This window comes from Juglans regia, chromosome 16 (assembly GCF_001411555.2).
Source record: "Juglans regia cultivar Chandler chromosome 16, Walnut 2.0, whole genome shotgun sequence".
NCBI lineage: Eukaryota > Viridiplantae > Streptophyta > Magnoliopsida > Fagales > Juglandaceae > Juglans > Juglans regia.
Genome location: NC_049916.1, coordinates 7,657,153 through 7,666,071, shown reverse-complemented (window position 1 = coordinate 7,666,071; position 8,919 = coordinate 7,657,153). Strand labels below are relative to the sequence as shown.

Here is an 8,919-nt window from a genome sequence, read left to right as displayed (position 1 = left end):
GAAATAATAGAAATAATGGCGCTGAGATTCCAACTAAGCCTAGGGTGTTGGAATAGACACTAGAGTAACATGGGTTAACTTTGCTTGCTTCACTCTTACTGTTGACTCTTACTTTAATAGTAAGAGTTCGAGCACTATAAATAGGGTCAGTGATATAACTAAGTGTGTAATCGGTTCGATCCGGTTCGGTTTTGGATAAAATTTAGGACCGAACCGATATGTACATGTTTTGCATTTTTTGAAATCAATTACGTCCCGGTTACCCTCCTAAATCGGTACCTCCGATTTTACCGGTTTCCAATCATGACCGGTCTTGGTTTTCAATTTTTTTAAAATGTAAAAAATATATAATAAAGTTTTACTTTTTATAATAAAATGTTATTAATAATTTAATATATATATATATTATGTTTAAAGCATATGATCAATTAAATTTTGATTTTTACGATTAAACTTTTATTTTATAAATTATAATAATATTATCTTATATATAATCATATTAATAACATATAATCAAACAAATTACAAATATTCATATTTAAAATTAACATTTCATGTTATAATTTATAAATTATAATATGAAATTATTTCATATATGATATATTATATATAAAACTTATATATATAAAATATTTTGTATAATATATAAAATTAATTTTTATATATATATATTTTTTTCCAATCGGTCCAGTTCGGTCTGGTCCAGTTCTAGAAATAATGGAACCGAAATCGGACCGGATCCGGCCGGTTTTCATAATATAGGAATCGGTTCCAGATTAGACTGGTTCAAAACCAGACCAACCTTTCCGGTCCGATTTTACAGTTTAAATTTATAGTCTAGGTATAACTCACGGGCAAGTGAAAAGAAAGAAACGACGAGAGTATCGAAGAGAAAAGAAAGAGAGTGTAAATAAGGGTGAAAAGTGAGAAATGGGCGAGCATCAGTGAAAGTGAGTTGATCAGAGTGCCAGTGAAGAGAGGAAAAGAGAAAAAAAAATAAAAAGAGGGAAACGTATGACGATTATTAAAATTTATTGATTAATATGAGTGGAAACTGTGTCAATCCATTGAATAAATTTGTGGATTATTTATTCATAATCTGTTATTATATTATGGATCTAATTAACTATTTACTGTTGGTTTTATTTTGGATTCAGTAATAATTGTTAATAATATTTGGTTATGTGATGATTAATTATTTTTATTACGGCATTTGTCTATTAATCATTCGAATAAACATGTTACGTTTGGGTAGTGAGAATACTTGAAAAGTATTTGAGAATGTTTGTGAATAGTTATGAGTAGAGATTGAAGTAGGTTTGTGGGTCCCATTGAGAGTTTTTTGAGTTGTTTGGATGTATAAAGTATGTTGAATTGTTGACTTTTGAAAAGATAATTGAAAAATGTGTGGGTCCCATCAATGATTAATTTTTTTTAATTATGATTTTATTTATATATAATAGTGATGAATATTATAGTGATTTTATTTTTTATTTATATATAATAGTGATAAATATTATAGTGATTTTATTTTTTTATTTATATTTAATAGTAATAAATATTATAGTGATTTTATTTTTTATTTATATATAATAGTGATAAATATTATAGAATGTTTTTGAATAGTTATGAGTAGAGATTGAAGTGGGTTTATGAGTCCCATTGAGAGTATTTTGAGTTGTTTGGATGTATGAAGTATATTGAATTATTGACTTTTGGATAGATAATTGAAAATGTGTGGGTCCCATCAATGATTGATTTTTTTTTAATGATGATTTTATTTATATAATAGTGATAAATATTATAGTGGAGAGATTTTGGAGAGACCTTGGTACAAATATGGTTTACTGTGTTTGGCATGTGGAATATTTTCATCTGTACGAGAATACTTGGAAAGTGTTGAGATATTTTCGCTACCCAAACGTAAAATTGGCAAACTCGTATCCCTTTTTTCCACCACTCATTAAATTGTGCAAATAAATGCACTACTTCAAGTGCTTCACGCATGTCTCTATATGTAACACTAGGGGTGGGCAGCGGGGCCCCGCCCCCGCCGCATCGACCCGCTTCCGCCCCGCACCCGTGTGGCGGGGCGGACCACCCCGTATCTGGGGCTCTGTCCGGGGGCAGGGGCGGGATGGGGTGACACCCGTCCCGCCCCGCCCATTTATATTATAATATATATATATATATATAAAATCTACACATGAAACAATGTCGTTTCATGCGTAGGTTTTTTTTTTTTTTTTTAAAACCAGGCATGAAACGACGTCGTTTCATGCCTGGGTTAATAACGAAATCCCCCCCTCCCCGATTCCCTCCCTCGCTCACTCTCAATGCTCTCTGTCTCTGCCTCCCAGTGACCCAGACCGTTGCAAGCCTGCAACTCGTCTCTCCCTCTCTCTGAGTTCCTGGCGCCGCACCCAGCGACCAGCGTCCCCTTCAACGTCGCTGTTGCACGACTCGCATCCGGTCCTTTTTTCCGCATCTCCGTCACCGAAGATCCGAAGGTAAGAAACCTTATCCCATTTTATTTTTTTGTGATTTATATTTTTAATAGAGATTGGAGGAAGGATGGAGTTTATCGGAGATGGAGGATGGGATTTTTGTGAATTATGTGCAGTGGATCTTAGATTGTGCATGTGGTTTGGTTTGAAATTTGAATGAGTCTGTGACTCCGTGTATGTGAATTGTGTTTGTTTTCTCATTTCTGTAATTATTTCGGATTGGATTTGATTTGATTGTGTCTAAAACTCTAATTAATTCAGATTGGAACTCCTAAATTAATTTAGGGCTCCAATCCGAAATCCTAAATTAATTTAAGGTTTCATACAACTTAAATTAATCTAAAATATATATCATATAAGTTACTGGTGACACGATAACTCATAACCCCACTAGTAATTTGCAAACAAAATATTTTAGATTTTGTAATATATACATATATATATAGAATTTATAATAGTGTCACAACTACTACTTTCTTACTTAAGTTATAGGTTATAAAATTTATTTTACCTAGCAAGGCTCTTTAGGACAAGTGTTTTAGATATTGAATTATGTGAGATGATTCCTATATATCTTTCTTTATTTCTTCCCTATCCATATATGATGCATAAAAATAAAATATTAAAAATAAAGGTAATATTTGATTTTAGATGTTATTTTATGAAAGTTTCTGAACAAGGAAATTAAAAAGCTTATTTTTGCTCTACATGATTTAACTAATATATACTTTAGGTCGGATAAAGAATATTGGAGACTTTCTAACTTGTTTCAAAAACTTATTAGAAAAAATATTATTCATCTCTTTTTTTCCCTTCTGGACGTTGTATATATGCCATTTATTTGATCCTTAATGCAATCCTTCATAGATATTGCCTATATATAATTAAGCATACATCTCAATATCCCAAAAGATATGTTTATAAAAAAAAAGAAAAAAAAAAAAGAAGAAGATAAGAGTCCAAAAATTTTAAACTCCTGCTATCTAATCTTATGTCTCACATATAGGGACAAAGACCATTGAATCCAAAAATATTAAAAAAAAAAAAAAAAACCTAAGCAGATTCAATATTGTTTTTTTATTTCTCATTTTTTCGTTAATATTTTTTAATTTGTTGGATGTGGACTTTTCTACCTTACTTAAATAAAGGAAACATCCATATTTTCTTTGTCCAATAGTCTAGTATATGCAGCTTTGTAATTGGTGGAAATATATATATATATATATATATATATATAATATTAGATTTATCCATGATATTAATTAATCTCTGAAAAATTATATAATAGGTGCAATCCCATCAATGTTCAATTGCCTCATGTCCTCATCCAAGCTGGCCAGATTTTTAGCACACTAATCTTGCATGGCTATAAATTAGATTAGTGCAGTTTTCTGTTTTCATATTAATTTCATAAGTAATACTACATACAAATTAAATTAGTACATAGCTATAATTATTAATATGTGAATGCCCATGCAAGGACGGGGTCCTGGGAAAAATCTCCCACCCCTGCATATGTGGGGGCGGGGGGCTGGGGAGGGGTGGCCCCACCCCGTAGGGGGCTGGTATCACCCCTATGTAACACCCCGCTTCCTATGGTTACGAATTAAGTCATTTTTAGAAAATTTTGGGAAGTTGGTGTGTTGCTACTGAACTTGATTTTAAAATAATTTCTTATAATTGCGCTATATACAAAGATTCTATACAATCGTTCCTTATAAAAAATACACAGATTATAAGAGGGAGTGCAATTAATGAAGTATTTATTAAAATTTCTCAAAGTCCACGCCATAAAAAAATCATAACTTAAAATTTGTGTACATGATCTAAGCCACTGTCATGCCTCCCTGAACTAAGTCACATCTTATAGCTCTACCTTCATAAATATTTTGATATGAGGTGGTTTAAAAATATAAAACAAACTAAAATGAGTCAATGATTCGGTAAGAAACCCATCATAACGTAAATATATTTAATATAAGATTTTTCATAAAATATTTCATCTTGAAAATTTAAAATCATGATCATTCATACGCATGCTTATACCATATATAATGTTTCTTGAATTATCTGACTTATCATATTTATCTTACTGGCTCACATACTTAATCTTGCGTGCAATGTTGAGTACTGGCCCCACATCCCACAGTCACAAGAGGAGCAACTAATAGTATTCAAGCATACTATGGTAGACCACGCTTAGGTCAGTAACTTAAACGTCCACCCATAAATTTGCATTGGTATCATGTATCTGAATGATCATCTGATTAATTATTCTGAGCTTATCTTACAATTGATCTTATGAAATGTTACGTGTCTTATGCAATGTGAGATGCATGAGATGCATAATACATACATAACTATAATATGCAGAATGAAACATGATGAATGACGTGCTTGCAAATATCATGACTTATGTGGTACGTAAATACTGACTTCCAAAGAACTAGTTTTAATAATAATATATATAACTAGCTAACGTAAGCTAATCCTAATTTATGATCAATCTACTTACCTTGTAATGTTGCTTGCTAAAATTTTCGACACAAAATCGATTATGGTGCAGTGGAGGGATGACAATGGTTGTGATTATGAGGGAGGAAGAGATGATGGTGGCCTCGCCATATTTCATGGTGGGGGAGATGAGGCTACGACATGCTGAAGGTAAAAAGAAAGCTAAATTAAAAAAGCCTAGGCTTAAAGAGGTACATGCACGTACAATGCATGAGACTATTTATAAAATGATATGGGTTGGGTTTAGGAATTTTATGGTGAAGAGAATTCTAGAATTGTAATCTAGTAGTTCATTTAATGTAAGATTGGGAGTGACGGAGACTGTATAGGAAACTTCAATCAGAGATAATTTTAAATTGAAATAAATTTCTAATGACCAATCTTTAAATTCTAAAAGGAGTCTTAACTTATTCAATAAATATAAATGAGATTTAATCTAGTTATTGAGCCTACTTAAAATTCATAATTTACCTCAATAATTTATCGTTCGTAGATTTATCCAATATAACCCATTAAATATAATTTAGATCCAATAAAAATTTTTAATATTTCGATCAATTATTGGGCAAGCACCTCGAGGACATAATGAGAAAATGATTTAGATGGGACGAAAATAATAATATTATAAAATTTGAGAAGATATCATTAAAATATTATTAGTTAATTTATTTATTTTCTTAAAAAAAATCTGGGCCGTGAGACGGGCCATGCAAAAATCAACAATCTTGTGTACCCACTTATGCCTCGGTGGATGATGCAGTTATGTGAGTCTTCGTGAAGTTAAAGCAAGCACCGGGCAATGCCTGGAATTATTTCGTACCTCCGCTTCCAATCAAGCTCCTCTCTTCTATAGTTATCTGTATTCAGACACAACGTAAAAGCCACCATCGATGTGACTAAAAGCACTTTGCTCCATTATTCACGCCAGGAAAAGAAACTCATGAAGTATAAGCAATATTTTAAATGGTTTGAGCCATTGGATTTAAAAGAATAATGTTGCGGGGTTTCTCTTCCACAGCGAGCGAGCCGCCATCTTTGTGCTAGAGGATTGGTCAAGATGCCACACGTACAATTCAGAAGGCCTTTCGTAACTTAGGGTAGACAAATTCGAAATATAAAAGGTAAGTCAAGGTCGCAAGGTCATCTCCTTCACAATGTTTAGTGCAAGATGACTAAACCAAATTCAGATGTGAAAAAGAAGTATTTAAGAAGAAAATTCCACTCCTCTCACCCCATTTTCTTAATTCCCAGAAGGTGGATTGCAAGAACAATGATGATATGGACTTGCCATCATCAATTCCAAAAGAAAAAGACCATATTATATGAATCAAGAACCAGGAGTACTGATAATCTCAAATAAAATCGTAGATAGTCATATTTCATCTTTGCTATTTATAACTTCATGAACGGAAGTATTGTGAAATCACCTTCAAATGTAATTTCTATATCTAAAGATAAGATGGCACGGCTAATGGAGGTTTTTAAGAACTAAGAGACCGTCTGTTAAAGAAAGCAAAGCTATATGTCCCTGAAATTTTGACCCATAAACCTGTCAAAAGACATTTGAATCACTTCTAGTACCCAAACCATGACCACCAGTCAGCTTTCATCTACCACTCCCCTCACCAACCTAAATCATCTCATTACACTCAAGCTCATGCCTGACAACTACTTGCTTTGGCGGGCTCAATTTCTACCATATCTCAAAGGACAACAGCTACTTGGTTTCGTTAATGGTTCCAAAGTGCCACCACCTGCTCTTATTTTTCACTTCTTCTGATACCTCCAACTCAGCCCCTATACCAAATCCCGAACATATATACTTACTGGTATCAGCAAGATCAACTCCTGCTTTCTACACTACTCCTTTTTCTCTGAAGAGGTTCTTGCTCAGGTGGTCGGTCTCCACACCTCTTGTGAAGTGTGGCAGTCCTTGGAGCAATCTTTCTCTATACAATCAAATGCCAAAATCATGCACCTCTGGCTCAATGTCACTTCTTCCAAGAATGAAAGTCTTTCTATTGCTCAGTTTTTCCAAAGAATAAAGTCTTTCGGTGATACTCTTTCAGCCATTGGTCAACCCTTAAATGACACTGAATTAGTCGGTTATATTCTTGCGGGTCTCGATTTTGAATATGATCCACTTGTCACTTCTCTTACCACTCGTATTGATCCCATGTCTCTTCAAGAAGTACAAGGCCATCTTCTGACATATGAGCTCCATTTAGAACACCAAGACAACACGGGCTAGCTCCTCAAGTCGTAATTCTTTTCAGCAATACTTCCGCTCACGAGGCAGGGAGCGTCGGCGAGGTCAGTACTCCAACTCCAATATTGGATCATGAACCACCTGGCAAGTGTGCCAACGGCCTGGGCACACCTCTTTAAAATGCTACCATCACTTCGATCACGCATACCAAGCAGAGCAATCCAATAATCTTCAAGCATTTCTGTCTACCCAGTCTCGTCCCGAGCAAACTTGGTACCTGACACGGCCACTACCCAAATTTGAGTAGGCAATGGAGCAGGTTTGCCGATCCTACACACTGGTTTTTCCAAATTCAACTCTCCTTGTAAATCTCTATTTTAAAACTACTCTTGCATGTTCCCTCAATTCAGAAGTACAATTTATGTGAGTGAATTTACTTGTGATAATCATGTCTCTATTGAATATCATCCTTATTTTTTATGTGTCAAGGACCTCGCTACGGGTAACATCCTCCTCCACGAGTCAACTAAGGATGGTCTCTACCTTTTTTCACCCCATTCCTCTTCACCATTGAAAGCTGCTTTTGTTAAGGAACGAGCCTCGCTTGACACTTGGCATTGGAGACTTTTTTTTGGCATTGGAGACTTGGTCCCCCTTCCATCCGTATGATCGAACACGTTTTTCTCTCCATTCAACTCGCCTTGTATTTGTGACTCCTGTCACCAAGCAAAGAGTCATAAGCTGCCATTTTATTTGTCGCCATCTAGGTCTTCTAATATTCTAGATTTAATTTTTGGTATTTATGTAATTTTAGGTCTTCCAATGGACCCGATTCCTTATGTTGAAGGTTTTTGGTATTTATGTAACTTTTGGTGATGATTTCAGCGAACTTACTTAGTTCTACCCTTTAATTGGTAAATATGACGTTGAACACGTCTTCTATAAATTTCAAGTTTTTGTTGGATGACAATTTGGGTCCCAAATCAAAATGCTTCAAACTGATCGGGGAGGGGATTACCGTCATCTCAACACTAATCTCCATTTCGTTGGTATTTCACATTGGCTAGCATGTCCTCACACCCATGAACAAAACTGGTCTATTAAAAGAAATCATCGCACATGGTTAAAACTAGGCTTTCTCTTTTGGCTCATGTTGGTATTCCTAAATCTAGGGTGTAAAAAATTCAGAAAAAAGTTTGAACTGGACCGAACTGGTGGGTTTGGTCTGGTTTGTAATCAGTTTGATGCAGTACTGGTTCTAAATCAATACCGCCAACTGGTCCTAAATTGGTGCCGTACCGGTTTTCATATTTTAAAAACTAGTTGAAACCGAACCAGACCGATGTATATATATTTTTTTAATTTTTTTATATTATATTATATTATATATATTATATGCTAAATTGCTAATTAATATAATATTTGACGTAAGTTAGACACTACTTGTATAAGTATAATTAGACATTAATTATACTATTTTAATTTTATTATTCAAGTTTATTTGTCTCACTAATAAGTTAAACACTACTTATACTATACTAGTATAATTTGACATTAATAAATTAATAATTGTTAATAATAAATACTAAATTCTAACAATTAAGTTTAATATTGAAAAAATTATAATACTAAATTTATATAGTGCCACATTTGTAAACAGTAAATCGGAAAACCAGACTGAACTCGGAA

At 33.7% G+C, this 8,919-nt stretch overlaps 1 non-coding gene across 1 annotated transcript; it reads left to right on the top strand.

The window, feature by feature from the left end:
* The first annotated feature begins 7,100 nt into the window (after positions 1-7,100).
* On the top strand, positions 7,101-7,240 carry LOC118344901. The gene has a single exon (XR_004798632.1). It is a non-coding gene; the product is annotated as a small nucleolar RNA Z247 (small nucleolar RNA).
* Positions 7,241-8,919: the final 1,679 nt, after the last annotated feature.